The following is a 27,587-nucleotide window of genomic DNA, read 5'->3' as shown; positions in this document are numbered from 1 at the left end:
TGCTTAGCACAGTTGCAGCTTCACACCAACAAGTTACAGTTTGGACATACTCAGCCAGCAATTCAACCATGACAGCCATATCCTCCAAACTGAATGGATGACACTCATAGAACATAGAACATAGAAAATACAGCACAGAACAGGCCCTTCGGCCCACGATGTTGTGCCGAACCTTTGTCCTCGATTAATCATAGATTATCATTGAATTTACAGTGCATAAGGAGGCCATTCGGCCATTTGAGTCTGCACCGGCTCTTGGAAAGAGCACCCTACCCAAACTCAACACCTCCACCCAACACGAAGGGCAGTTTGGACATTAAGGGCAATTTATCATTGGCCAATTCACCTAACCCGCACATCTTTGGACTGTGGGAGGAAACCGGAGCACCCTGAGGAAACCCACGCAGACACGGGGCGGACGTGTAGACTCCGCACAGACAGTGACCCAAGCCGGAATCGAACCTGGGACCCTGGAGCTGTGAAGCAATTGTGCTATCCACAATGCTACCGTGCTGCCCTTAAGAACAAATAAATCTACACTATATCATTTTACCGTAATCCATGTACCTATCCAATAGCTGCTTGAAGGTCCCTAATGTTTCCGACTCAACTACTTCCACAGGCAGTGCATTCCATGCCCCCACTACTCTCTGGGTAAAGAACCTACCTCTGATATCCCTCCTATATCTTCCACCTTTCACCTTAAATTTATGTCCCCTTCTCTCTTAGAGGACCAGAAAGTGCACAACTGGAGGGGTCCAGTATATGTACATATCTGAATTCCCTGCACGACCCCTCAATAATGGAGGCAATGCTGCTGGCCATTATTGGGATTTTTATTGTCCAAGCTATGGCTAGTGGCAGTGCTGAAACCATCCAGTGGGGTTGAAACCATCAAATATGACAGTATACTCATGCTCAATTGTCCTCATAAGAATGTAAGATCTTTAGAAAGAGGGGCAGAAGGAAGCCATTCAACCCATTGAACTTGTTCCATACCCTGGAAAATCACGGCTGCTCTGATTGTGGCCTTAAATTTTTAGTTTCCTGTCTGTCTCCCATAACCCTTGACCCCTTTGTAGATCAAAAACCTGTCCATCTCATCCTTGACCATATTCAATGACCATCCTCCACTACTCTGTGGAAGAAAATTCGAAAGACTAATGACTCTCTGAGAGTCATTAAATAGGGGACCTCTTATTTTTATCCACTACCTCCTAGTTCTAGATTCTCCTATAAGACAAAACATCCTCTCCGCATCTACCCTGTCAAGCCAACTCAGAATCTTTTATGTTACAACAAGACCCCCTCTCAGTCTTCTAAACTCCAAAGAGTATCAGCCCAACCTGCTCCACCTTTCCTCATAAGCCAATCCCTTCATTACAGGAATCAGTCTGGTGAATCTTTTCTGAACTGCTTCCAGTGCAAGTATATCCCTCCTTGCATAAGGAAACCAACACTGTACTCTGGCATGGTCTTGTCAGTGTGCTGTATAGTTGTAGCAAGACACATGTATGTTTATACTCCATCCCATTTACAATAAAGGCCGACATTCCAATTGCCTTCCTATATAATCAATTGCTGTACTTGCTTGCAGACAGTTGTGATTCATGTACAAGGAACCCAGATCCCTCTGTACCACAGCATTTTGGAGTTTCTCCCCATCATATAATAATCTGCTTTTCTGTGCTTCCTGCTAATGTGGACAACCACTCACTTGACAATATTATATTCCATCTGCCAATATTTGTCCATTCACTTAACCTATCCATACCCCTTTGCAGACTCTTTGTATCACTCACAAATTGTATTCCTACTGAAATTTTTACCTTCAGCAAATTTTGCTTCAATACACTCAGTTTCTACATCCAAGTAATTGATGTAGATTGTAAATAGTTGAAGCCCCAGTGCCAATCGCGAAGGCAGTCCGCTTTTCAGTTTGCCAACCTGATAACGATCCATTTATCTTGACTCTCTGGTTCCTGTTAGGTAGCCAATCCTCCGTCTGTGTTAATATATCACACCCAACACTTAACTTGAGTTATTTCTTATCTTGCAGAAATCTGTTACGTGACACCATATTGAATACCTTTTGGAAATCCAAATACATTACATCTACTGGTAAACCTTGATCTACCCTGCTTGTTACATGCTCAAAAACTCAAATAAATTTACCAAATGACTAGTTCCCTTTCATAAAACCAGGCTGACTCTTGTCTGATTGTATTACAATGTTCTAAATGCCCTACTATTATCTTAATAGTCATTTGGTAGTACAGTACATGAGTATTGCTGAAAAAGGAAACATGTCAAAGCTTTCTGTCTTGCACTTATCACAACACCTCACAAGAATACATGAGGGGAAAACAATTTATATTGTGTGGCAAGAGAGTGCTGACTAGTTGGCAGGTAGACTCTGGTGCCAAAGTACCACAAACCTACTTCCACTGGTCAGTATACTCAATGGGATTCTTACAGTTCCACATGTTATGAGATTGGTCTTATTGACAATGATGTAAATAGACCAGGACCATTTTGCTCACAATGCAAGATTGATGCTGAAGTAGGGCGCATCAAAGGCATCCTGTGGTATAATGACTACCCGCAGCAGATCATTTTGTGCTGTACATCATGCAGACTCATGAATGGGCCTAAGGCCATCACTTTTGGCCCAATCTACATCCGATTACCCTGGAAGGGCAAGGTATCTCAAAAATCTGAGCAACGGATGAAGCTAGACGTTTCACATTGCTGCTATGCAGTAACTAGATGAGGTATATTCACCATTAATGGGATTCTGCCACTAAATCAAATAGACATTTCTATAATTGAGAGTTTTCGGCACTAAGTTCCTGTCTCAGGAATATAGCATTCATCCTCACACTCTGTTGCCTGTCAGCCAGCCACCCAGAACTAACGCCACCCATGTTGGAATGGTGTAGTTCAAGGCCAAACCTTACTGTCCAAGGCTGTGTAAGCCTGTTCTCCAAGACCATTTGCATTCTTCTGCAGTGCAACCACTGGAGTAGCACTGTGTGGCAAAGGTCCATGGAAATCAGGAACTAAGGGATGCACAAGAGTGATTAATTTAATTTTCTTCGTGACCGGGTGTAATTTCTTTCCGAAATTTGGGGTGCTAATTTTGTTGAGAATTTTCTTTCTGCATTATAGCCAACTGAAAGCTGTGATTTCTAGCTAGAGAGAAAAAGCAGGACCTATTAAATGGGGAATTGGGGTTGGAGTTCCTGTATGGAACTGGGATGAGTTCCTTCCGGAGAGCCTGGCCAAAAAGTGATTGTTTCCCCTCCTCCCACCCTTGCATTTCTTCTTCCCCCTGCTTCTCAGTGGATAGCTGGTGAAAGCGGTTGTTCTCTCATGATGGCGAGATTGTTCAGCATGCTGCAGACCACCATAAATCTTGACATCTGCTCTGCAGGGTTCGTTCAGAGTGTTACAGTCACCAGAAGTGTTCCAGTAACACCAATAGTTTGTTCTATCACATTTTGTGTGTGTGCGTGCGTTTTCACCCATGTTGTCACAGAATTAAGGTATCATAACTGTTGCCAAGATGGATGCTGGCAACCCAGCTGCACCTTCTGCGTCTGGTCACACACCAGCTGAACATTGAGGATGTGGAACCCTTTTAGTTCTGGCATAGAACAAAGTTTCCTGCAGTGCCTGCAAAACATGCTTGCAGTCAATGGCACCCTGTATCATGGGGAAATCTGCAATCCTAGTGAAGTTGTAATCTCTCTCCTACTTCTCTGGCAAAAAAGAGTGACATATAGTTTGCTCTCAATGAATAAAAAACCTCACTGACCTCCCTTGGGCAACTGTGAATGTCAAATCGCGAGAACCATCAAATACTTTCACCTTCAGCCTGGGAGAAGCCAGACATACACAAGCCCTTTGCTGCTGTGACCTTCATAGCCATCGGTTGCAGCAGGTGGCAGATTTCAGTGTTGACATCATTGCTGAAGTGCAATTGTCTCTCAAATTGTCACGCACCGAGGTTTAAGTTTCTGAATGTTCTCGGTAGATACGTTTTCCTGCTGAGAGCGCTTCTATATACCTCTATGGAAAGAGAGGAACGTGCAACATCGTACTTCCGAGCTTAGACTGAAAATATAACGCATGTAGGCTTCAAGTGGAGTGAGCATCTTCCAAGATTAACTAAATGTGTGGGCCATCCCTGACCCTGTTAAGTCTGGCAGTTTAGCAGTAGAGATTCTCAGTAGACACATCACAAATTCAAAGACCTGAGGATTTTCATATCAAAGATCTCACCCGTGTGATAATTTCTGATAATCCTGTTGATGTCCTGCAACTCCACTTTCAATTAGTTTGCCCGTGATATGTTTGTTATGCAATGTTTTATAAACTTGGAAAACTTTCAGTCACACTTGTGTATCCTTCCACATTGACTGTACTGGTGCACTAATAATACTTGAGGCAATCAATACCTTTTACTGAATACCTTTGCTTTTCTTGAATATTTGAAATAATTGGGTGCAAATTTAATTAAAAAACTACACAAATGACATTTTCAAATGTGACGGACAATTTTCCTGTGGAGTTACAAGACTTTTAATTATATTGACCCACTTTGTGTCTTTGTACCGTAATCACCCATCCCCTGTTTCTCCTGTTCTAGTATTTGCACAAAACACTTTACATCCCCTTTATTAAAAAAAGATTGGATAAAATACTTTCTGTAATTCCTTCTCCACCGGGAATCAATTAACACCCTTTTACATTGCTTCAAAGCTCAGTAATGGAAAACCTGGAATTATCTTTGTTTTCCTTCTCTGAATTTCTTTTGCTGTACCTGTAGATTGGAATTTGTGTTGTGTTGCATCTGAGCTTTGAGCATAACATAGGTCCAAAGCTTATCAGTTTAGTAGTGGGGTAGCAGTGAGTTCATTCTGTAGAGCTGTTGGTTGGTAAATTTATGGAATCCTTTTTTTTCTCTAGCTTTTGTGGGGGAACCAGCTCCTTAGGTATATAAGTTAGGGGCCCGATGTCCATTGATGGACTCCCTTGAGAAATTAGTTGCCGGTTAGGACAGGGACGGGCCTTAAAGGCACCGAAGCACCAATGGCAGACTGCCTGATTGCAATTGAATTCTGTCAGGGCTTCCCAATATAGCTGTGCACCCCTCCTCCCCCCAGCTTCCCAGCCAGTGGATGGGGCCACAGCTGCAGCCATTAAATTCAGCCCTTTTATGTTGCCGCTTAAAAAGAACAAATAAAAAACATTAATCGTGCGCTGTAGGGATGATTTTCTGCAGATTTGTTATGATGGAGTGGATTTAGGGAAACTGCAGTTACTTAGAATGTTTCTTCCTTAATATTGCTTGCAGTAAATTATTTATTTCTCCCCTGCTTACTTTATAAATGATTGCTTATTTTTGACTATAACTGTCCAAATACAATTCATTAACCTCAGGCTTTCCCCACAATATCTAATCTGCTCTTCATGAGTTAACCACTAGGAGAGATCAAAGAATAGCTTGACTGAATCCACTTCTGATTTTACATAAAGGCATGTTTTTGTGATAATAAATACCATAATATATAGGAGTTATTGTGGTGCAGTGGGTCGCATCACTGCCTCTGAGCCAGAAGCTCTGGGTTCGATCCCAATCCCAGGATTTGATGATGGCCAAGGAAGGTGTGTTCATAATGCGGCCAGACAGGTTAAGTGTCAACCTGCAAATCCTTTCAACACGCCAATGGCTGATGGTACAAGGGGTAGAGATTCCTGGTCAGCCATGCTTGATGCGAAGTGGCATCTCAAACAATAAGCCTCTAGTGACAGACTAGCAAACTCTTCTGGGAATTCCTAGCTATAAAAACAGACAAAGGCCTGCCTTAGTGCACCACCAGGTGAGGGAAGAGAATTGGAATTGAAATAATATATGCACTTTGGCATTTTACTGCTGCAACAACTCCCAATCTTCTTTATACATAGAATTTGAATTTCAATATTGGTTCATTTTATAATGCTTTCCAGAACAAATAAGTGCATTTTAATAACCAACTGTAGCTCAGTACTCCAGTATGCAAAATATGGAGTTATTAACATACAAAAGAGTGTGGACTGAATCTAACTTGCTTTTAATGTCCACATGGGCAAAATGTCTTGCTGCCTCTCAAATAAATCTTCATCTTCACTGATAGAGCAGCAATCTGAGGAGTTGGAGCACCCATCCATTATAGAACCTGTCTGATTTTAGTTTCAAGGAATGAAAGTTGGGTGGTTCAGGACTGGACAGGTAAATCACTATGCCAAATTACTGTCCAAAAATAACGATAACTAAAACCTGCCCTTCACTAATTCACATGAAGACCACTTGGGCAAAGCACTAGAAGGCTAGCACCGCCCATGAAGCCATAACACAAAAATCCGTCCTTTCAAAGGATGGGAGTAGAAGAGTGAAGAAAGTTGATGTGAAACAGGCATTCTATAAACATCTCTCCTGCTAAAGTCTGTTAAAAGTAGATATTAATTATCAATGAAACACACATAGCCAAGGGTGAGAAAGAGATAATAGAGATATTTGATTATCAAAGATGGAATTGTACCTTAGTGCACGCTGAATGGTTATAATTAAGGACAGATTGAATTTCAGTATTGTTGATGCTTGTATACTTTTCTTTAATGTTCAGAAAAGTCCGTATTACGTGTGGTATATTTTCCAAATTCACCTTGTGTTTCTGAAGATACAACAAAAGTGTGCAGTAGAAGGGTGGCAAGTTCACAGAATACCTTCCTCCTCCATTATCAGGAGTCTGCCTTGTTTCTGACTTCACAAGTGAGGAGAATAAACACTCCAAAGATCACATGCTTTTACGGTCAATCACTGAACATGGGTGACGGAAAAGTGTGTGGGAAGAAATGCTATGCATTAAAAGAACAGCTGTTTAAATCAGCATTCCCTTGCCTTGCTTTTTATAAAATCATCCCTTAGAATGCACACTATGCTTGTTTTCCTTTGTAGTCTCCCAGACAGATGTGGATTCCTATTTCTCCTCTAAATGTTAGCTGCTCCTCATGACACCTTCTGAAAGTACAGTGTTAGTTTTCACATGTACATTGGTAACTCCCAACGCTACCTCCCCATGAGGAATGGAGGGAATGGGCATGCTCCAGGTAGGCTTAGAGGCCCAGCCTTGATTATGTTGCAGCCATGGACCACTTGGGGAAGGGCTTTCCCTCCAGCAAAGGTGGCCTACCTGCCACATCTAAGTTTTAATTTTACTTTTCAAAATGGTGGACCATGGTTGCTTCCATCTTGGGATGCTCTCCCTCCCTTACTTATAAAGGCATCATGTTGCTGCCCAGCTGGAGAGCCTCCTATTTGTCCTCCTGTTTTGAGAGCCCATCTGTGTCCTTAATTGGATGATGAGCCCACCTTTTTGTCATTAATTGACCAATTTGAGGAAAGTCACATGTCAGTGACAGTTTCCCACACAGTGTGGGTTTTTGACCCCCATATGAGCCTGACTGTGGGGTCCTGAAGGTGCAGGGGAAATCCTGCCTCAAGTCCTGTTTCATGTACCACCCTTGTGCTCACTGACTTACATTGGCTCCTTGTCAACCAATGCCTTGATTTTAAAATTCTCATCCTTGTTTTCAGATGTCTCCCTAACGTGCCCCCCCCCCCCCCCCACCACACACACACACACACACATCTCGGTAATCTCTTCCAGCCTCACAGCCCTCTGTCATTTTTGCGCTCAGCAATTTCTGAGATCCTGATTTAGTTGCTTTCCCATTGGGGCTGCACCTTCAGCTACCTCGGCCCTAAGCTCTGAGACTTCCTCTTTGACTCTCTACCTCTCTTCCTTTCTTTAAGATTCTCCTTAAAACCAGAACCATGTTTTGACCATCACTCTTCATATCTCCTATGCAGTTTGGTGTCAAAATTTGCTTAATACTGTTCCTACAAGGCCCCCCAGGGACATTTTTATTACGTTAAAGATATTATATAAATATAAGTTGTTGTGTGGAACATTATCAAATGCTTTTTGGTAGTCTATGTCGCCAACACCAATAGACACTTCCCTATCCATCATGTTAGTGACCTCTCAAAAAACAAGTAGAATAGTCAGAAAAGATTTACCCTTCACAAATCCACAATGCCCCTTTTTGAACAACTGTTAAAGCACTTGGTCACTCTGTCTTTAATGATGAATGATTTCCTTCATTTGATGTTAAACTGATAGATCTATTGTTATTGGATTCTCCCTCCCTTCTTAAGTGACAGAGTGACATTTTCAAATCCAAAGACATAATTCGTCAGTCTAGAGTGCTTTGGAAACCTATGACTAACTCATCTGCAATGTCCTCACTTATTTATTTTAATAACCTCCGGGTGGAAATATGTTCAGTCCATTTATTTTCGCAATTACTATTTTGAAAAAACGTATTCACTGTTCCTCCCTTGACTTATTTTTAGGTTCCCTTTAAGTACTTGGCAATTTTGTCATTTTTCTACTGCAGTTTAGTATGCATCTTTAATGGGGCCACAGTTTCCTTTGACCATTCTTATTTTAGTAATATATTCACAAAACATGTTCTTTGTAACCCAATGTTCCATGTTGTTACTCTTGTGGATTTCCACTTTTCCTTCTTTCTGTGTTAGCTTTTTCCTCCCTTCTTTAGGCAATCCCTTGGGACTGAGCATGATTTGCTTGCACTCTAGTTTGATGAGTTCTATGATGGCCGCCATGTTCAATGCACTATTGCACAGACTCTGCACGTGTGGGGCGAGCAGTGCTTGAAGATTTGCTTAGATGGGTTGTTTGGAGGTTTGTGCGCTTCCTCCAACGCCTCGACTTCGCCTCTGCATGTTTCAGACAAAGTTTCTCGATGTGTTCCCGGATGAGCCTTCTCCATTTTGGTTGTCCACAGGCTACGGACTCTCGGGGGTCAGTAGAGATCTTTGACCTCTTAAGGAATGTTTTGGGGGCATCCATAAAGTGTATCTGTTGTCTTCCTGGGATCTTCTGCATCGCCTGAGTTCCAAGTAGAGAAGCTGCTTCAGAAGTCTGGTGTCAGGCTACATGTTTCACGCAGTAGAGCTGGTTTTGAGTGATTAGCACCTCGATGTTGGGCATGTTGGCATAGGAGGGGACTCTGCTGTTGTACTGACTTTCTTGCTACCTGACTTGGAGGATCTTGCAAAGGCGCTGCTGGTGGTACCTCTTTAGTCTTTGAGGTGCCTGCTATAAGTATTCCAAGCCTCCAAAGCACTGACCCTACACCTGCCACCCAATAAACTCACTGGTTTGAGATTCTGGTTCTCAAACATTCTTTTCCTCAGATGGCTGTAGGCTGAGTTGGCACATTAGAAGCGATAATGAATTTGATTATTTATGTCTGTCTTTGTCCCAGGATACAGAAAATGGTCCACATTTTTCAGGATCTTGCCGTTGATCTTAATTGACGGGGGCAGAAATGTTATGCTGTGAGACCTGGTTAGAAGAGGACCTCAGGACAGGGAGCGGGTAGAAGGGCTGGGGCCCTGATCGGGTTGGAAGAGATAGTGGAGGGTCTGAAGGCCATGCAGGCGGGTAAAGTCCCGGGGCCGGACAGGTCCCCAGTGGAGTTTTATAAAAATTTCTCTGAGATATTGGGGCCGGTGCTGATGAGGATGTTCAGTGAGGCAAGGGAAAGAGGTGTGCTGCCCCCGATGATGTCACAGGTCACGATTTCGCTGATTCTGAAGCGGGACAAGAACCCAGAGGTCTTACAGGCCGATATCCCTGTTGAATGTGGACGCCAAACTGCTGGCCAAAATTTTGTCCTCCAGGATTGAGGATTGTGTTCCAGAAATTATTGGGGAGGACCAGACGGGGTTCAGGGTAGGCAGTTGGTGGCCAATGTAAGAAGGTTGTTAAATGTGATCATGTTGCCCCCGGAAGGAAGGGAGATGGAGGTGGTGATTGCAATGGATGCAGAAAAGGCTTTTGATCGGGTAGAATGGGATTATCTGTGGGAGGCAGTGGGACGGTTTGGATGTGGGCGCGGCTTTATTGACTGGGTCAGGTTGTTGTATCAGACTCCTGTGGCAAGTGTACGGACGAATAGGACAACATCGGACTATTTTAGACTGCATCGGGCGACGAGACAGGGATGCCCCCTCTCCCCACTATTGTTCATGCTAGCTATAGGGCCGTTGGCAATTGCTCTGAGAGGGATGGAGGAAATCATGAAGATTCTAGGGGAATTTGGCCGGTTTTCGGTGTATAAGCTAAATATGGGAAAAAGTGAGACGTATGCGGTCCAGGCGAGGGGATAGGAGAGGCGTTTGGGGGAGCTGCCGTTTAGATTAGTAGGGGGAAGCTTTAGGTACCTAGGCATTCAAGTTGCGCGGGAATGGGACCGGCTGCATAAATTAAATCTGGCCCGGCTAGTAGATCAAATGAAGGACGATTTTCGGAGATGGGACGCTCTCCCGTTGTCGTTAGCTGGGACGGTGCAGACGGTGAAGATGACGGACCTCCCGAGATTCCTGTTCGTGTTTCAATGTCTCCATCTTTATTCCGCGGTCCATTTTTAAGAGGGTCAACAAAGTGATCTCTGGCTTTGTTTGGGCGGGCAAGATCCCGCGGGTAAGGAAGGTAATGCTTGAGCGGAGTCGGGGAGAGGGTGGGCTGGTGCTGCCAAATTTCAGTAACTATTATTGGGTGGCGAATATAGCCATGATCAGGAAGTGGGTGGTGGGGGGGGGGGGAGGGGGGGGGCATGGGAGCGTATGGAGGCGGCTTCATGCAAGGGCACCAGTTTGGGGGCATTGGGAACTGCGCCTCTGCTGGTCCTGCCGGCACGGTACTCCACCAGCCCCGTGGTGGTGGCGCCCCTGAGAGTCTGGGGGCAATGGGGAAGCAGAGGGAGCATCGGTCTGGTCCCCAATCTGTAATAATCCCCGGTTTGCCCCGGGAAGTATGGACGGGGGGTTCCGGATATGGCGGAGAGCAGGGATTGAGAGGATGGGGGATATGTTTATAGAGGGGAGCTTTCCAAGTATGAGGGCGCTGGAGGAAAAGTTTGGGTTGGCGAGGGGAAATGAATTCAGGCATCTGCAGGAGCGGGACTTCCTACGTAAACAGGTGTCAACCCTGCTCCTACCACTAAGGGGGATTTAGGACAGGGTAGTTTCCAGAGGGTGTGTAGGAGAAGGGAGCGTCTCGGACATTTACAAGGAACTTATGGGGTCAGAGGAGACGCAGACCGAGGAGCTGAAGCGCAAGTGGGAGGAGGAGCTGGGAGGAGAGATAGAGGACGGTCTATGGGCGGATGCGTTGAGTCGAGTCAACGCGTCCACAACATGTGCCAGGCTCAGCCTGATACAACTTAAGGTTGTTCACCGGGCTCATATTGGACATAGATAAGCTGCAGCGCTGAGCTGAGAGGTGGCAAATGGAGTTTAATGCAGAAAAGTGAGGGGTGATTCATTTTGGAAGGAATAACAGGAAGACTGACTATTGGGCTAATGGTAAGATTCTTGGCAGTGTGGAATAGCAGAGAGATCTCGGTGTCCATGTACATAGATCCCTGAAAGTTGCCACCCAGGTTGAGAGGGTTGTTAAGAAGGCGTAAGGTGTGTTAGCTTTTATTGGTAGAGGGATTGAATTTCGGAGCCATGAGGTCATGTTGCAGCTGTACAAAACTCTGGTGCGGCCGCATTTGGAGTATTGCGTGCAATTCTGGTCGCCGCATAATAGGAAGGATGTGGAAGCATTGGAAAGGGTGCAGAGGAGATTTACCAGGATGTTGCCTGGTATGGAGGGAAGATCTTATGAGGAAAGGCTGAGGGACTTGAGGCTGTTTTCGTTAGAGAGAAGAAGGTTAAGAGGTGACTTAATTGAGGCATACAAGATGATCAGAGGATTGGATAGGGTGGACAGTGAGAGCCTTCTTCCTCGGATGGTGATGTCTAGCACGAGGGGACATAGCTTTAAATTGTGGGGAGATAGATATAAGACAGATGTCAGGGATAGGTTCTTTACTCAGAGAATAGTAAGGGCGTGGAATGCCCTACCTGCAACAGTAGTGGACTCGCCAACACTAAGGGCATTCAAATGGTCATTGGATAGACATATAGACGATAAGGGAATAGTGTAGATGTGCTTTAGAGTGGTTTCACAGGTCGGCGCAACATCGAGGGCCGAAGGGCCTGTACTGCGCTGTAATGTTCTATGTTCTAGTGGCCCGGATGAGCAGATTCTTTGGGGTGGACGACAGGTGTGCAAAATCTGCGGGAGAACCAGCAAACCAAGTCCACATGTTCTGGGCATGTCCGAAGCTTAGGGGATTTTGGCGGGGGTTTGCAGATGTCATGTCCACTGTGTTAAAAACAAGGGTGGCGCTGAGTCCATAGGTGGCGATTTTCAGGGTGTCGGAAGACCCAGGAATCCAGGAGGAGAAAGAGGCAGGCGTGCTCCTGGCAGCCCGAGGACGAATACTATTAGCTTGGAGGGACCCAAAGCCCCCGAAGTCGGAGACCTGGCTATCGGACATGGCTAGCTTTCTCTGTTTGGAGAAAATCAAGTTCGCCTTGAGAGGGTCACTGTTAGGGTTCGCCTGGAAGTGGCAACCGTTTGGCCACTTCTTTGCGGAAAATTAATCGTCAGCAGAAGTGCGGGGGGGGGGGGGGGGGGGTGTTAGTTTAGCTTAGAGTAGAGGGTTAATAAAGATGGGACCTGTAAGTGAGGGAGACGGCTTTTGCACTACATTTATAATTTCACGTACATTGTTTATTGTGTTGTTGTTATAATACCAAAAAATACTTCAATAAAATGTTTATTAAAAAAAAAAGAGGACCTCAGTTTTCCTGGTGTTTAGTGGAAAGGCTTATATGCTTCAGACAAGGAGTCAGCAATTCTGAGTGAGTGCATACACAAACATCACCAACATACTGAAATTCTATAACCTGAGGTTGGAGTGATTTTGGTTTTGGATTTCAAGCAGCATAGATTGAATAGTTTACTACTTATTGTATAGATTATCTGCCCATGTGGCAATTTTGGGAGATGAGGGCAGTAGCCTTTTAGCTAAATACTCTCGCCTTATTTACTGCAAAGCTTGGTTAACTATATAAGTCAAACCTTCACCTTTTGGGGGGCATAATACTTCCCATTATTTGTAATATATTGGTGATTTTCAAGTAATTGCCAATGAAGCTCAATTTGGTTCCAGTACCAAAATATCCCAACCTATGATAGGAGATGTTATTATTGTTACTCTATCAGTGATTGATGATTTGAAGTATGATGAACATCTTATTATTATTCTCTTGATCTCTATTTTGCCCTGAAGCTAGTTTGCCGTACCCCCTTGCAGGTAGTGCTTATTCCACTGCCTCTGTAATTGTTTATAATGAACTATTGTCTTGCTATCTAAGGGAATTATTTGAACTATAACACACCCACAGGTTGAATGTAAATCAAAATACATCAGAATTATTTCCTTTTCTTATTAGATGCATATTCCCTGCAATTCAAATGCTGAATTTAATATTCAACTCTAAAGCCACCTCTGTGCATGTGAATTTTATGTTCTTTTCACATGCTTAGTGTCAATACTTACATGAATAATCTAATACAAATAGTAACAATCATGCCTTTACTAGGTACCCAGAATAATTTACTGCAACATTTCTTTTTATACTGCTTCAGTTTTAAGTATCTGAGAACTCCGGGATCTTTTGCAAAACTGATTAGTTTTGATTTCAAAGGCAATAGATTTGCCTTTCGGCAATGCATGAACTATCATTTAAATGTATTCTCATGATCAGAAAAGGCAGGACACATGACACTAGATCTTGGCCTCGGTATTTTCCTTTTTCTTTGTTGCTTTGCTTTTTGCTATAGATCTGTTATCTAAAGCTTCCAGCAGACCAACTTCCAAAAAGCTATCTCTGGGCTAGAGCTGATTTAATTGAGTAACACCCATGGGATCCAGCTTGCTTTCATTGTAGATGTAAATCTACAATGTATAAACATTGAATTTTTCCATTACGCCTCGCAGATATGTGCTTTCATCTATTGCAGCATTTAATAATGCTTGACAGTAGCCAGTGGGCCATCTCTTTTTGGCAGTAACATGGCTTTGTATTCCCTTCATCAAATGCAGATGCAAATACAATTTTTGAAATTAAATTGTGATCTATGCAATCTAGCCAGCTCATTAGTCAAATCACACTATCATGGGTAATCCAGTGGGGTGTCCATCTAGTAATTACATCTTGAATAAAATTCTTTGACATGGATTTTCTTTCCGATTTTAATTCTAATTTAAATCCGTACTGCTATATTCTGTTTTTATTAACTCTAATGTGCGTGACAAAGTATAATATTTAAGTAAATAATTTTCCCCTCTGACATCCCATTTATGTATAAGCAGCTCTTTGCTATTATTTTCTGCATACACCATTTAACTGAGTAAAACCACGTGGAAAAATGTTTGCTCCAGAAAAATAACAAAATCACCAATGGAAAAGGGACTTCCTGTTTTCCTGAGAAAAAGTAATGAACAAGAACAAAGAAAAGTACAGCACAGGAACTGGCCCTTCGGCCCTCCAAGCCCGTGCCGACCATGCTGCCCGATAAAACTACAATCTTCTACACTTCCTGGGTCCGTATCCCTCTATTCCCATCCTATTCATGTATTTGTCAAGATGCCCCTTAAATGTCACTATCGTCCCTGCTTCCACCACCTCCTCCGGCAGCGAGTTCCAGGCACCCACTACCCTCTGTGTAAAAAACTTGCCTCGTACATCTACTCTAAACCTTGCCCCTCGCACCTTAAACCTCTGTCCCCTAGTAATTGACCCCTCTACCCTGGGGAAAAGCCTCTGACTATCCACTCTGTCTAAGCCCCTCATAATTTTGTAGACCTCTATCAGGTCGCCCCTCAACTTCCGTCGTTCCAGTGAGAACAAACCGAGTTTATTCAACCGCTCCTCATAGCTAATGCCCTCCATACCAGGCAACATTCTGGTAAATCTTTTCTGCACCCTCTCTAAAGCCTCCACATCCTTCTGGTAGTGTGGCGACCAGAATTGAACACTATACTCCAAGTGTGGCCTAACTAAAGTTCTATACAGCTGCAACATGACTTGCCAATTCTTATACTCTTTGAAAAAAAAAAAAAACATTTTATTTTTTTTACCTTTTCTGAGTTACCAAGCCAGGGCTCAGAGTGTGGGTCAGGGGCGAACCCCTAATCCAGCTCCTCGCCTGCTCCAAAAAACTAATTCAAATTGAAACCAATTCATGGTCCCCACAAGAGAGACATACCAGATCTGAACCAAAGGCTCAATCTACGGACACTTGATCTTAGCCAAAAGGCCGAGAAGCGATGCCAATTCTTATACTCAATGCCCAGGCATGCCGTATGCCTTCTTGACTACCTTCTCCACCTGTGTTGCCCCTTTCAGTGACCTGTGGACCTGTACACCTAGATCTCTCTGACTTTCAATACTCTTGAGGGTTCTACCATTCACTGTATATTCCCTACCTGCATTAGACCTTCCAAAATGCATTACCTCACATTTGTCCGGATTAAACTCCATCTGCCATCTCTCCGCCCAAGTCGCCAAACAATCTAAATCCTGCTGTATCCTCTGACAGTCCTCATCGCTATCCGCAATTCCACCAACCTTTGTGTCGTCTGCAAACTTACTAATCAGACCAGTTACATTTTCCTCCAAATCATTTATATATACTACAAACAGCAAAGGTCCCAGCACTGATCCCTGCAGAACACCACGAGTCACAGTCCTCCAATTAGAAAGGCATCCTTCCATTGTTACTCTCTGCCTTCTATGACCTAGCCAGTTCTGTATCCACCTTGCCAGCTCGCCCCTGATCCCGTGTGACTTCGCCTTTTGTACTAGTCTACCATGAGGGACCTTGTCAAAGGCCTTACTGAAGTCCATATAGACAACATCCATTGCCCGACCTGCATCAATCATCTTTGTGACCTCCTCGAAAAACTCTTATCAAGTTAGTGAGACACAACCTCCCCTTCACAAAACCATGCTGCCTCTCACTAATACATCCATTTGCTTCTAAATGGGAGTAGATCCTGTCTCGAAGAATTCTCTCCAGTAATTTCCCTACCACTGACGTAAGCTCACCGGCTTGTAGTTCCCTGGATTATCCTTGCTATCCTTCTTAAACAGAGGAACAACATTGGCTATTCTCCAGTCCTCCGGGACATCACCTGAAGACAGTAAGGATCCAAAGATTTCTGCCAAGGCCTCAGCAATTTCCTCTCTAGGCTCCTTCAGTATTCTGGGGTAGATCCCATCAGGCCCTGGGGACTTATCTACATTAATATTTTTCAAGATGCCCAACACCTCATCTTTTTGGATCTCAATGTGACCCAGGCTATCTACACACCCTTCTCCAGACTTAACATCTACCAATTCCTTCTCTTTGGTGAATACTGATGCAAAGTATTCATTTCGTACTTCGCCCATTTCCTCTGGCTCCACACGTAGATTCCCTTGCCTATCCTTCAGTGGGCCAACCCTTTCCCTGGCTACCCTCTTGCTTTTCATGTACTTGGAAAAAGCCTTGGGATTTTCCTTAACCCTATTTGCCAATGACTTTTTGTGACCCCTTCTAGCCCTCCTGACTCCTTGCTTAAGTTCCTTCCTACTTTCCTTATATTCCACACAGGCTTCGTTTGTTCCCAGCCTTTTGGCCCTGACAAATGCCTCCTTTTTCTTTTTGATGAGGCCGACAATATCTCTCGTTATCCAAGGTTCACGAAAATTGCTGTATTTATCCTTCTTCCTCACAGGAACATGCCCAATTCCTTTCAACTGACACTTGAAAGCCTCCCACATGTCAGATGTTGATTTACCCTCAAACATCTGCCCCCAATCGAGGTTCTTCAGTTCCCGCTAATATTGTTATAATTAGCCTTCCCCCAATTTCGCACATTCACCCTGGGACCACTCTTATCCTTGTCCACCAGCACTTTAAAACTTACTGAATTGTGGTCACTGTTCCCGAAATGCTCCCCTACTGAAACTTCTACCACCTGGCCGGGCTCATTCCCCAATACCAGGTCCAGTACTGCCCCTTCCCTAGTTGGACTGTCTACATATTGTTTTAAGAAGCCCTCCTGGATGCTCCTTACAAACTCTGCCCCGTCTAAGCCCCTGGCACTAAGTGAATCCCAGTCAATATTGGGGCAGTTGAAGTCTCCCATCACAACAACCCAGTTGTTTTTACTCTTTTCCAAAATCTGTCCACCTATCTGCTCCTCTATCTCCCGCTGGCTGTTGGGAGGCCTGTAGTAAACCCCCAACATTGTGACTGCATCCTTCTTATTCCTGATCTCTACCCATATAGCCTCACTGCCCTCTGAGGTATCCTCCCGTAGTACAGCTGTGATATCCTCCCGAACCAGTAGCGCAACTCCGCCACCCCTTTTACATCCCCCTCTATCCTGCCTGAAACATCTAAATCCTGGAACGTTTAGCTGCCAATCCTTCCCTTCCCTCAACCAGGTCTCTGTAATGGCAACAACATCATAGTTCCAAGTACTAATTAATCCAAGCTCTAAGTTCATCTGCCTTACCCGTAATACTTCTTGCATTAAAACATATGCACTTCAGGCCACCAGACCCACTGTGTTCAGCAACTTCACCCTGTCTGCTCTGCCTCAGAGCCATACTGGCCCTATTCCCTAGTTTTCCCTCAATGCTCTCCCTCACAACCTTCTCACCTATTGCTCCCGTGCCCACCCTCCTGCCATACTAGTTAAAACCCTCCCGTGTGACACTAGCAAACTGAAATAAAAGGGAGAAAGAGATGAAGCAAACTATTAAATTGCTGGGGATTTTTTTTTTTGATCAGATTTTCAGAAAATAAATACTTTACAGATACATGCTCCATATGCTTCACCTGATGTCTACGTACTTACATTGTGTATTTATCGCATGTCTTATGTTTTTCATGTATGGAGCGATTTGCCTGGACTGTATGCAGAACAATACGTTTTGCTGTACCTCGATATACATGAGAATACGTCATAGAATCATAGAATTTACAGTGCAGATGGAGGCCATTTGGCCCTTCAGGTCTGCACCGGCCCTTGAAAAGAGCATCCCACTTAAGCCCTCCACCCTATCCCCGTAACCCAGTAACCCCACCCAACCTTTTGGGACACTAAGGGCAATTTAGCATGGCCAATCCACCTAACCTGCACATCTTTGGACTGTGGGAGGACACCGGAGCATCCGTAGAAAACCTACGCAGGCACGGGGAGAACTTGCAGACTCCGCACAGATACTGACCCAAGCCGAAATCGAACCTGGGACCCTGGAGCTGTGAAGCAGCTATGCTAACCATTGTGCTACTGTGCTGTCCCTAATCTAAAACATTAAATTTCTTATTTAGTGTCATTTAAAATCACAAATTTACTGTGAATTGGTTCTCGTGCCAACACCATAACTTTGCCAGAATGGGTTGATATTTAATCCACTCCAACTGGTGAAAGCTGGGCATAAGGAGTGTTAAAATGACGAGGCAGTACTCCCCTCCCTATTCGCTCATGCATGTGTCTGCGGCCACTGTTCCTACAGTTAGGGTCCAGGCAGTTACGTGTCAGGTGGCAGCACGATTTAAATAAAGCTCTTATCATGAAGATTGAATAGTAGAACGTCTATTGTTGGGCCAAATGCACAGGTAAATAGATGCAAAAGGTTTACTTTTCTATAATGAATTCAACAAATGCTATAAAGTGATATATTCACCTAGATACTACCCAATACAGTTTATCCCTTCGTGCACTTTTCCACACTTCAGTACACTGATGCTATCGGTGTGGTCTATCTGAATGGGAACGGAGTACCATAATGAGCGTGTTTAGCGGGGTGTTGAAGGCGGCGCAATGGTTAGCACTGCTAACACATGGCGCTGAGGACCCGGTTTTGATCCCGCTGCCGGGTCGATGTCTGTGACAGTTTGCAACATTCTCCCTGTGTCTGCGTGGGTTTCACCCCCACAATCCAAAGATTTGCAGGGTAGCTGGATTGACCATGCTAAATTGCCCCTTAATTGGAAAAAAATTGGATGCTCTAAATTTAGAAAACAAAAGTGTTTAGCCAGGTGTTTCCCGACACTCAGAACGCCAAGAAACCCCACGCTATTGAATTGGACTGGGACTATGTTACTATTCAGGTAGATTCAGGGCCTCAGTGGTGAACTCTCCAACGAGGCTGCACTTAGTCCCATTTCCTGCACTGAGGAACTCCACTCAAGTTTGCTAAAAAGTGATCCGCCCACAATGGGTGGGATTCACATCGCGACGTCTCGCAAAATCATGTTAGATCTTGCGAGGCAAGCTGGGGAGATCCCGGAAGACGCGCTGCTTTCGGGTGTAACACGGCCAGTAGATTGAACCCTATGTTGCGCCAGTGGTGACTTTAGAATGGTTGGTCTTGTTCTAATGAATGCAGTGAGGATGTTTGTGGTGGATGGCTCTGAGCAACATGACCTTGTGAGGGATTGCTTACAGACTGATAAACCTCATCCAGGTCACGGTTAACTTGCCAACACCACATGCTCCATAGTGGACTGCAGAAAAGTCATGCCTTCCACCAGAATGCTGCACTCGCCAGATCTGAGCTCCTTCATGTGCTAATCAAAAGCTCTATTGCAGGTTGTTCAATGTATCTGCATTTTATAATTTCGTCCAAAACCTATCAGATAAATGCAAAGGCATCAATTTTTTTGCCTTTGTCCTCTTCAGTAGTGCTTGTCCTTGCTGGCTATCTCTATAGCCCTTTTTCACAAGTGCCAGCTGTTGATCTCCTGCGCAGACTCCTCCGGTCCAATATCTATCCTATGTAGAGTTTTGAAGTCTGTGAACACTTCATCACTTTTTTGGGCCCTGGGGAGGTTTTAACCCACACTTGAAATTTCTTGCAGCACTGCGGAGCTGAACTCAGAGATCAGACTGCTATTTTGAAAGCGTGCCCGATCTCGAAGTGAACTTGTGGGTCCCCCACCCCTTTCACACATGGGCACTACCCCACATCCCCCAAGTAAAGACACCCTGCTTCAGGGTCCCTGGGGTTCCCCTCATCAGGCCTCTCCATGCCCCCGTACAGGCCCCCCTTCCAGGACCCCACCCGTCACTCCCCCCAACCTCCAAGAGGCTCCTACCTAAATGCAATGCACCCCACCAACCCTTCATACCTCCGTCCACCCTCCTTTCATGGGCATGGCCCCCCTTGGCTCCCGACCCATGCCATTGTCACCCTGGCACCTTGGCAGTGCTCCTGCCAGCTTGGTAGTGCCACCAAGGCACTCATGTTCCAGGGGAAGGGCCAGGGAGCCTCCCTGCACTGACCCTGACCATCCAGGGGCCTCCAATGGACTGGGAGACCCCCTGGGTGGCGGTCCGCGTGGTCCACATTTGTGCGAACCGTGTTGAACAGTGCCCGCGAGGCCAATAGGTCCCGGGAGGCCGACTTTGAACGCCGTTTAGTCACGCCCCTTTGGGCATGCTTCTGACTCCAAAGCCTCATGGGACTTAGGTAGATTCCGCAAGGCGTGAAGGCTGCCGGGAAACCCGTGGGAAGCCTCGCCCAGCATCTACAGGCTGCACCGTGCTCGAGCGAGTGCACAATGTGGCCAGTGGAGTATTTAAGCTTAGTTTACATAAAAAGTAGGACTATTGTCAATGAGAGGGCTTGTTTGTTCAGTGAGGGTGGGAATACTTCAAGAAAAACAAATTTTTGGATAATTCAAAAACTGATCACCCTATGAGGAAAAGCATAGCAGTTGTGAATTATTTGCCATTTGTTGCCACTGCTGAATTTTCATGCAGAACAGAAACAGTCGAAGAGATGGTGGAAATTGCTATATTTGCTATATTGTGAAGAGTATAATTTCAGCACCAAAATAGTACACAACAGTAACTTTGTTGTCTGCACGTTTTCCAAAATGTTATTTAATTCTGGATACTTTCCAACTTCATTCACAACATTCTGCATTAGTAATGCGCAGAAAGTGGCTTGCACAAGATTATTTGAGAGATCAGAGTGAAATATTTTTAGAAGTTGAAGGTGTCTTTGAGGACTGGGGAGGGGGTTCATTTAAAAAAGGACAAATTGTAGATTGTGATGGTAACTTCTGTTGATGTGGTGCTGTTTCAATATGTCACACTCTTCAAAGCCTGAAAATAGACTTCAAATCGAAACGAGGGAACATCTGTGAATCGGTAAGCAGCTCTTTGATATAGTCCAACTGCTGTTAATTCCAGTAATTACACAAAAAGTAAGGCTGAAGCCAAAATCAATTTTTATCATCTTTGTATTTTCAAAAGTTCATATTTACATTGACATTTTATGTAACTTTTATATATTTGCATACAGTGGAGGAGTACGGTCGCACATTTAGGTTTCCTGACATGGCTGTGCTTGCATAGCAAGCTCTGTGAGTTTAAAGGTTGAAGCAATTTGCTTGGGGTTCATCCAAGTCAGAGAATGGAACTGGTCTTGTTTATTAACATACTGTTGTGATTGGTCTTCAATGTCTTGCAAAGGAATCCGCCAAACACCTTGACTTGTCCAAACCAGGATCTTTATTGAATCACACGTGGTAAGATCGCGATCTGTTACAGAGCAAGTTTCTTTGTGCTCCTCTGAAACTACCCCTAGCACAACTGTTCTCCTGTATGTCTTACTACCATCTCCTACAACCATCTGGTGATGGCCGGATGTGTCTCCACTTATAAGGGAGTCCCTGGTCACCTGACCAGTGTCTTCAGACTGATGGTGCGTCTGCACCGCCACCTATTGGTTGGAGGTTGCACCCCATCCATCTGTGATATTGTTTGCAGGCACCACATCCCCCTTCCTCAGAAACATTCAGATTTGTTTACAACAAACATTGATCCTTTAACTTTATACAATCATGATGTTACCTAACAATGTGAATGAGTTTAATAGGGTGTCCATAACCATGCCAGTGTCCGTCTCTTTTTGCACAGGTCATTGTGCCTCCCTCATGGGATCACCTCTGTGACCATTCGGGCTGTTGCCATCCTCTTCGAAGACTGGTTTACGTTGTGGCTTCTTGCTTCTTTTCCTCTTCGCACTGTGCTTTTGGAAGGCCTGTGTCAATGATTGCCACACTTGCGTTAACAGCCTCTTTCGTTTGTGCTTTCTTTTTTTAATATAAATTTACAGTACCCAATTCTTTTTTTCCAATTAAGGGGCAATTAAGTGTGGTCAATTCACCCACCCTGCACATATTTTGGGTTGTGGGAGCAAAACCCACGCAAACACGGAGAATGTGCAAACTCCACATGGATAGTGACAGAGCCAGGATCGAACCTGGGACCTCGGCGCCGTGAAACGGCAGTGCTGACCACTGTGCCACCGTGCTGCCCTCGTTTGTGCTTTCTGACGCTGTTTGCTACTTCTTCTTGTTTCCGTTTCTGGTTTGTTCACGGGATGAGCTAGGTCTCCCAGTCTTCTCTCTTTTCTCCTCTTTAGCTTGAGGACATGATGATGTTGTCTCTTGTGTTTCTTTGCTTTTGTGTTTTGGCTTAGCCGCTGATATGGTGTTGGCTTTTACTGTGTGCTCAGAGGTTTGCAGAGTTTCAGGTGGATCCTGAGGGGCTGTCACGTCATAATTGGGTTGTATGACCATGCCCATTTCTGCGGCCTCATTGACATGTTGGAACGTCTCGGTTTCTGGTGCCTAGGTTGAGGTTGGAACCGGGGCAGCAGGTGTCGCCCCTTCTTGGCTCGCTGGAGCATCGCTCACTTGCTCTTCGCCACTCGAGATTACGATGCTCTCTGTTGTGATGATCCAGGCATTGGGTCATCTTGGTCAAATTCAAGAATGTAAGAGTGATCTGTTGAGCGGCATATTGAGATTGTCATCAACTCTTCCTCTGGGTCAGTCTCGGTGCCAATTACTGCAACATCTGAGTTGCTGTCATCGCAGTCATCATCGATGTCTTCCCATTCATCGTCAGTGTTCTCGATGATTTGGGAACAAATTGCAGGAATCGTTTTGAAGACCTGGAATGAGACCCCACGTATCTCGGGGGCCACCAATATTGGAATGATTTCTTCCATGTCTGACTCGGTCAGTGGTTGATCCCCCGGAGTAGCACTTCTTGAGCCTTTACATTGAGCCCGCCAATGCTGCTGGGAAATAGATCTACAAGTAGTTCACACTGGTCTTTATCTGTCTCGCCTTTCATGCCATCACTTTCTACATCAACATTGAAATCTTCTAACATATATTTGGATTAGTCATCATCGGATTCAGCATCGTCTGCAATGATTTCTCCTGCAAAATACAACATTGCACACGGAATTATGTGTTCATGCAGTAGGCAACCAAGTTCAAAGTCAGTCCCGAGTTTGGCTGCCGAACTTTGGCTTTACATTCCACGCTGTGGAACTTCAGGACGACTGAAGAAATTAAAGAACGATTCATTTGGTACAGTTTTCATCATTGTTCTGCAAGTACTTTCACCTTTGTGGTTCGGTTTCATTTAGGTGGTTCGGTTTCGTTTGAATTGTTACATTTTTGCCCTCTCTCCAGTCAATCTTACAGCCTGTGCACCCTGTGATTTCCGGTTCATCAAAGAATAATTTAAGCAGCCACAAATTCAACTGATATACTTTTCGTATTCACCTCCTATGTATAATGCTCATTTGGCTCAAACTTAAACTCCAGAGTAAAGCTCCACGGCTTCTCATGCTCTGTCCATTTAATATTCACAGCTTGCAGATGCTTTAATATGGGCTCGTCATGCTCCTGTATCATGCCACTGAGCCTATGTACGTTCTTGAAGACTGTTAACCAGAATTGCGGAATGCTCGCTTGCTGCTTCGTCTTTTAGTCCTCCACCTGGATTTCTTCCAAATCCTCATAAATTGTGCACACTATTATCTTGTGGGGATCTGTAGTATTCAGCTGGCCAACCATCTTCTGGGCACATAGTCGCTCAACTAAATTTAGGGATTCCATGAATCTGCTCCTCGGACGTAATCAACGTCTATGTCTACAATATGAAACAGTAACTTTACAATGTAGCTGGATTTAAGCCTACCTACTTTACAGCAACTAGTGTTGTCAAAAAGAAGGCATGTCTTCCTTACCTTTGTTTCAACTGAAAGCCTTTGGAACTCACCGCGCTGCATCTTTCTCACCTGACCCGAGTCGGAAGGTTGGGCAAGAACGTTGTGGATTCATTTCAGTGTAAGTAAATAGGAGCAGAATGGTAATCCGATTGTTGTTGCCACTTCACTTTATGGCTCTATATCAATATTAGCCACTAATAGATCTTAACCTAGCCCTCTGCAGTGTTGATTTTCTTACTCTACTTTCATTGATTTGATTTACTTATGTTACTGCACAGATTTGTTTTACATTAAGTGAGAGTGTTGCAAATTCATTTGTGAAAAACTGAAATGGTTTCAGGAAGAACCATTCAAGAGTAACCACAGTCTATATGTCTTAACTAGCACTATCACTGTATGCTGGAAAAAGGGATGTACCAATTTGGTAGAAGTTGTTGAAGGAAGATGTTAAAGGCAGCTGGAGTAGTGATGGAACAGTATGAAAATCTGACCGCGAATGAAAAGGCCACTGTTCTGTTCTTCTCTTCGACATGAACATACCAATCATACGTAAGGATTAATGAAACAATAATTTGTGTTCTTTATTTGTTCACATAGATTGATTCTTGACTGACAAGTAGAGACCACAATCAGATCAACCAGGATCTTACCAAGTGGCAGAGCAGGCATGAGGGGCTGATGTCTTAATGCTCATAATTTGTATGTTTGTTTGTAAGATAAGACTTGTGTTAAGAATCCCACTGATGGACTTCCGGTTGCGGCGATGCCCAGCTAAGCTGCACGTTTCGGCGGCTCCAGCTCAAACGGACCTTCGGGCTCTTTTAAGAGCCCCAACGGGGAATTTTTTCAGGACGAAACCCGGTGTGGGGTGAGTTAACAGGGAGTCCCCCCCAACGAAAGAGAAAAATATCGGCGGCGGCGGCTACATCGCGAAGAATCCTCGACGATAGGGACAGGAGGAAAAAAGAAGCAAGATGGCGGCGGAGAAAGCCCAGGCGACATGGGGGCCCGATCAAGACGAATTCGTAAGACGGTGTGTGGAGCTACTTAAGAAGGAGGTGCTGACCCCGATGCTACAGGCAATTGAGGGGCTTTAGGAGGCACAAAGGACCCAGGAGACAGAGCTCCGCGTGGTGGAGCAGAAGGTGACGGATAATGAAGACGAGATCCTGGGCCTGGCGGTCAAAACACAGACGCACGAGGCGCTCCACAAAAAGTGCATTGAAGGATTGAGGCCCTAGAAAAGAGAGCACGAAGGAAGAACCTTCGCATCCTTGGTCTCCCTGAGGGAGTGGAAGGAGCGGCCTGCGGGGCTTACGTGAGCACGATGCTAAGCTCGCTGATGGGAGCTGAGGCCCCTTTGGGCCCCTTAGAAGTGGAGGGGGCTCATCGGGTCCCTGAGAGGAGACCAAAGGCGGGAGAACCACCTAGGGCGACAATCGTACGATTTCACCGCTTTAATGATAGAGAAGTGGTTCTGAGATGGGCCAAAAAGGTACGGAGTAGTAGATGGGAGAATGCGGTGGTACGGGTGTACCAGGATTGGAGTGCGGAGGTGGCGAGAAGGAGGGCGAGTTTTAATCGAGCTAAGGAGGTGCTGCACAAGAAGAAGGTGAAGTTCGGGATGCTGCAGCCGGCGCGACTATGGGTCATGTACCAGGAGAGACATCACTACTTCGAAACGGCGGAAGAAGCATGGACCTTTATTAAAGACGAGAAACTGGATCGGAACTGAGGGACTGATATTGGAGGGAAATGTCACTGTCGATGTATATAGAGATGTAAATTGGGAGGGGGGGGACACTAAGAAATGTGGGCGCCGGTGGGGGGAAAGAAGAGACATAGGCGGAGGATGAGGAATGGGAGTGGGGCGGGAGAGGGAGCTGCGCCACAAGGGGCGGGACAGCTACAGAGATTATGGAGCCTACTGTCCTTGTTCCCACGCCAGAAAGGTGATGGCGGGAAGATAGGCGCAAGGTAGATGGGAGTTCCCCACATGGGGGGGTCAAGGAGTGAGCGGGAGAAGCCGGGGTCAGTTGAAGTCAGCTGACTTTCGGAAGTAATATGGGGGGAGCAATCACGCTAGATGGGGATCTAGCGGGGGGTGGGGTGGGAGGATAACTGGGTTGCTGCTGCAGAAATCAAAGAGGAACTGGCTAAAGAAAGGGTGGTCGGGGCTGGAATGCGCCACCTGGGGAACGAGTCGGAGCACGGAATCGGGACGTGGGACTGGCCTAGAGAGGGCGATGGCTAGTCGACACGGGAAGGGGGCAGGTAGCCCCCCAGTGCGGCTGATCACGTGGAACGTGAGAGGCCTAAATGGACCGATTAAAAGGGCCCGAGTGTTCGCGCACTTGAAAGGACTGAGGGCAGACGTGGCTATGCTCCAGGAGACGCACCTGAAGGTGGCGGACCAAGATAGGTTAAGGAAAGGATGGGTGGGACAGGTGTTCCATTCAGGGCTGGATGCAAAGAATAGAGGGGTGGCCATGGGTGGTGGGGAAACGGGTATCATTCGAAGCTAGGAGCATTGTAGCAGATAGTGGAGGCAGATATGTGATGGTGAGTGGCAGGCTGGAGGGAATGGAGGTCGTGTTGGTTAACGTACATGCCCCGAATTGGGATGATGCGGGATTCATGAAGCGGATGCTGGGACGTATACCGGACCTGGAGGTAGGAAACTTGATAATGGGGGCAGACCTCAACACCGTGCTGGACCCAGGGTTAGATAGATCCAGATCTAAGACCGGAAGAAGGCCGGCAGCGGCCAAGGTGCTTAAGTGGATCCATGGCGATTTGTTAGACCGAAGGCCAAGGAGTTCTCCTTCTTCTCCCATGTTCACAAGGTGTACTCCCGGATAGATTTTTTTGTTTTGGGAAGGTCGTTGATCTCGAGGGTGGAAGAAACTGAGTATTCAGCCATAGCTATCTCGGATCATGCCCCACATTGGGTGGACCTGGAACTAGGAGAGGAGAGGGAGCAGCGTGCACTCTGGCGATTAGATGTGGGATTGTTGGCGGATGAGGGAGTCTGTGGAAGGGTGCGGGGATGTATCGAGAGATACCTGGAGGCCAATGACGACGGGGAGGTCCGGGTGGGAGTGGTATGGGAAGCACTAAAGGCGGTGGTCAGAGGAGAGCTGATCTCCATCAGGGCCCACAAAGGGAAAACAGAGGCCAAGGAAAGGGAAAGATTACTGGGGGAGATCTTAAGGGTGGACAAAGAATATGCGGAGACCCCGGAGGAGGGACTGTACAGGGAGAGACGACGACTCCAGACGGAGTTCGACCTTCTGACCACCAGGAGGGCGGAGGTGCTGTGGAGGAAGGCACAGGGGATGAGGTATGAATATGGGGAAAAGGCTAGTCGCCTGTTGGCCCATCAGCTGCGAAAGAGGACAGCGGCGAGGGAGATAGGGGGAATTAGAGACGAAAAGGG

The 27,587-nt window shown here is 45.5% G+C and overlaps 1 protein-coding gene and 1 non-coding gene across 25 annotated transcripts in view; one reads left to right on the top strand and one right to left on the bottom strand.

Annotated features, from left to right (window-relative positions):
* Positions 1-27,587, top strand: part of ank2b (ankyrin 2b, neuronal) — a 1,300,297-nt gene that overhangs the window by 400,757 nt on the left and 871,953 nt on the right. The window lies entirely within an intron of this gene.
* Positions 15,181-15,374, bottom strand: LOC140409692 (U2 spliceosomal RNA). Its single transcript, XR_011940483.1, has one exon. It is a non-coding gene; the product is annotated as a U2 spliceosomal RNA (small nuclear RNA).

This window comes from Scyliorhinus torazame, chromosome 3 (assembly GCF_047496885.1).
Source record: "Scyliorhinus torazame isolate Kashiwa2021f chromosome 3, sScyTor2.1, whole genome shotgun sequence".
In the NCBI taxonomy this organism is placed as follows: domain Eukaryota; kingdom Metazoa; phylum Chordata; class Chondrichthyes; order Carcharhiniformes; family Scyliorhinidae; genus Scyliorhinus; species Scyliorhinus torazame.
This window is presented reverse-complemented; position numbering and strand designations above follow the sequence as displayed.